This window comes from Rhinopithecus bieti, unplaced genomic scaffold (assembly GCF_001698545.2).
Source record: "Rhinopithecus bieti isolate Rb0 unplaced genomic scaffold, ASM169854v2 scaffold_6782, whole genome shotgun sequence".
Classification (NCBI taxonomy): Eukaryota; Metazoa; Chordata; class Mammalia; order Primates; family Cercopithecidae; genus Rhinopithecus; species Rhinopithecus bieti.
Window position 1 is genome coordinate 5,582,719 of NW_016805866.1, and position 4,302 is coordinate 5,587,020.

Here is a 4,302-nt window from a genome sequence, read left to right on the forward strand (position 1 = left end):
AAGAAGAGAAGAGGGGGAAAAAAAAAAAAAAAAAAAAAAAAAAAAAAAAAAAAAAAAAAAAAAAAAAAAAACAGGAAGAAATACCCCCAAATAAGTTTTTTGTTTCACTAATTCAAAAAAACAAAATTAAAATAAAATGGTCTCTATCCAGGTTACTTATATCACCATGTTCTGATGTATCAAAACTGTAGATATATTATAGCCTAATTATCATTATATCAGTAACTACTATCTGGATCTAGAATAAAATTGAGTTTTCAGAAATTTTTTTTCTAATATGCAAGTTAAGTAGAAATCATTTACTGTATTGACTTTATTTCTTCTACATTTGTACTGAATATACTGAAATGTATATTCTACATTTGTACTGAATATTATGAATCACATAAACATTAAATTCAGCCCTCTAGAATTTGAACTTTGTGCTCTTAAAGCATCAGTGTGAACTGTAGTTCTTTGTGTTGGGTTAACATAACATAAATATGAAGTCACACTAAAATATTATTAAAGTTTTGCATGCTTTACACTCCAACAGTCAATGCATACCACAAAATGAAGAATAAAATAATCAAACCCCTGTTATCCAAAAGTTCCTGTAAAATAGACTCTCCTCTGATAAAGTAAAAAAATGTGATTTATAATTTCATCTCTGGTCAGTTTGCTTGCATAAATAGTGACTGTGCCTCAGATATACGTGATCAGTGATCGAATTTACCCAGGCTATGGAGAACCACCTCAGGGAAAAAAGAAAAATCCAGGTTTTAACAGTGAAGGATATATGATGATCTTCTGATTTGAATAAGAAAGCTTACTTTCCATAATGCATTTATTTAAGGGCTTCCAGATTAACTATTTTGATGGAAACAACTGATCTATTTTAATGAACTAGGTTAATTCATCCAAATATTCAATTTCAATTATTATTTGCTTAACTTATTGATCAGTAATTAAAGAATGATTCAATTATGCAGCATGAAACCATTAGAGATGCAAATACATTCTTCACAATGAATTTTAAAACACATCTAAAATGAAAACAACATAAAACTCTTACCCGCCTTTTCCTGTACTTTAAAATGTGTGTTTCCTAAACTTCTTTTCTGGTTTTAATGCACATCATTAATGCTAATGTGAAATTAATCACACTTTTTTTTTAAACTTTAGCATGCAGAGTATGTTGTCTGCCTTATAAATTACATATAAATAAAATACTAAAGTTTCACACACTTGCTTGCAAATTAGTATGTGTGTGTGTGATAAAAGGAATTTAGATAAAACTTACTTATGAAAAAACCTGCTAGAATTACTGAGGTAGGCCACTCTTGTTTACTGAAAAAATCTAAATGAAAAGTTTCCTGCGTTGAAATAATTATCAAGACAAATAAGAAAGAGTCATTTCATGTTGGTGAAACATATTTGTTATCACAAATCTTTCTTTAAAATAGATGAGGCTGAAAAAGGTGGAATTAGAATTTTAGTTTTTAGCTTATGCTCATTTCCTCACAATTACTAATGTACTCACACAGGAAACTTGGTCTATTCAGAAAAAAATAGAGTAGACAACAATTATTGTTTTGTTAGTAGGAACACATTGAGAGGTAGGTAGAGGATCAAATATACACATACCCAGATTCCCTGAGAAATGGTTCAATATCACTGCCCTTTTGTCATACAAATTCAGGCATGAATTTCCTTTAAAATTTCCCTTTCTTTCCATATATTTTTAATTGGCATTGTTACTTGAATTTTCCCATTGTTGCAGGACATCAGTAAGTACAGCATCAGCTACTGGTGGGCTCACGTATTGATAATATCGAAGCATAACCCCGGTGTAGACAATCCCTCCATTCACAGATTTCCTCACTCCTCACCATCTCCTTCACCCGAACTTCACAGCCACTTTACCCAACTTTAGTTCATGTTATCTCAGTTTTTCTGTCTAGACTTCTTCCGCAGGTAGTAATTGACCACCAAGTCCAGAAATCTTGCCCTAATTTCCATTCCACAGAAATGGACTTCTGAAATGTAGTCCTAACCACTGGTTGAGACTTAGGCCTCATTTTCTTAGCAATTGGCATCTTAATAGATGAGTCACCACACACAGTACCTGATTTACTGTCAAAATCTTGACAGAGTCTCCTAAATTCAAATAACATGTTTGGTCCTCTATATCGCTCTTCCTTTACTTGGTGACTCTTCCTCTGGTCTCTAGATATCTATCACATCTTTGAAAGACACCTATTTACCCCTTTGAAAAACAGAAGGATTCTAATGATGATCACAGATAAATTTGTGTATTTTTCAATATTGATCTTTAGTAACCTTCTAGCTGCTGTCCTTGGATTTGAAACCGGTGGCCTGTCTCTTTTCTTTGGAAGAGAGAAAAGAGAAAATCAACTTTCTTTCTTTTGCTACTGCCAGTCACAGATAATGCTTTAAACTTACCTTCTTCATTTCCCCTTCTGGAATAAAATACATTAATAGTAACTAATACTTGTGGATTATGTCATAGTTTCCAAATGTGGATATTGCATCTATATTAGTCCGTTTTCACATTGCTATAAAGAACTGCCCTAGACTGGGTAATTTATAAAGGAAAGAGGTTTAACTGACTCACGGTTCAACCTGGCTAGGACTGCATCAGGAAACTTATAATCATGGCAGAAGGCGAAGGGCAAGCAAGAACCTTTTTCACATGGCAGCAGGAGAGAGAAGAGCAAGTAGTGAAGGGGGAAGGGCCCCTTAGAAAACCATCAGATCTCGTGAGAACTCACTATCATGAGAACAGCATGAGGGAACTGCTCCCATGATCCAATCACCTCCCTAGACATGTGGGGATTATGGAGATTACAATTCAAGATGATTTGGCTGACAACACAACCAAACTGCATCAGCATTTCTACTTTTCTATTGAGTACAATCCCTACACAGATTTATTATTATTTTAAAGATTAGGTAAAATTTCACAAAAACAAATTATTTTCTCAAGATTTTAATGATAGGAAGAGAAGAATCAAAGATGAATATTTGGTCTTGTCTTTGCTGATGTTATGCTCTTTTCATTACACATTCCATCACAAATTATATTCATGTTAATAAATGTTAATGAAAGACAGAATCTCAGAGGTGTTGGTTACCTTATGTTATTAATCTTTTATAGTTCACTTTTCCTCCCAGAAATTCCTACCCATCTCCCTTCCCCACATGTGGGAAGTCTCAAACATTTGTAACATGTCGGCAGCATTAATTTTATTTTTTTTTTTAGTTGGGGATCATGATGTTTTACTTGGAATACCACATTTAAATTTAACGTCAGGCAGAAGATTATAGTTTTGAATTTTCTAAACCAATTATATTCTTATCCCACATGACTCCTATTCTAAAATACCTAGAAGTTAAAGAGATAACACTTCACCAGAACAAGTAGAACACACTGAACATGACTGATGAAATAATGGGGTGCAGAAAGTGCTAATAAAAAGGCTTGTGAACTTTTAACATCTTTATAAAGCTGCTCACTTTAAGTGCAGAAGTAAAAATATAAATGATAGAGTCTTGTGTCCTTAGGCCTTTGTCTGTCCCTTGGCAGGGACATTCTGTCCATCTGGAAGTACTATTTGGTAGATTTCTCCTTCAATACCTCTTTCTGCCTTCATGAGAGTACAATATAAAGGATCTACCAACAATAAATATGCATGGGTAAGCCCTGTAATGATATACTACACATTCCAGGAACCATTCGTCTGCTCTTATTGCTTACAAGCTAAACCAATTTGGGGATAAATATTTCAACACTTCTTAACACAGGTTTGCTGAGCTCAACAATTTACCAACTTAAGCATACTAGAGACTCAAATACTTTATATATATTGGGTGGAGGGCACGGAGAAAAAGAAAGAGACAGAGGCAGAGTGGGGAAGGAAGAAGGAGAGGAATGACAGCAGAGAGAGAGAAGGAAAGAGAAATATTTCTGGATGGAAATGACCGTTTCACTGAAATAAAATACATAATACTTTCCCTATTGCGCTGTACCTCCTGGAATTCTCATTCAGGCCCTTTTTCACTCATTTTCTGAAGCTGAGTGCCCAGGGAACATCTTTCATTGGCTCACACATTGGCCTGTTCATGCTGCACAAGTTATAAGACTGAAGCTCCATGAATACCTCAATTGCTTTTCAGCACTGGAAGACCATTAAAAATTCAAGAGATAAGAAATTCAGCCCCATGATGGAATGAATATAAGGGTGTATCCCCTAAAAAATACATTCTAAAAATTTCTTCTATAGATTTTTTCTTATACCT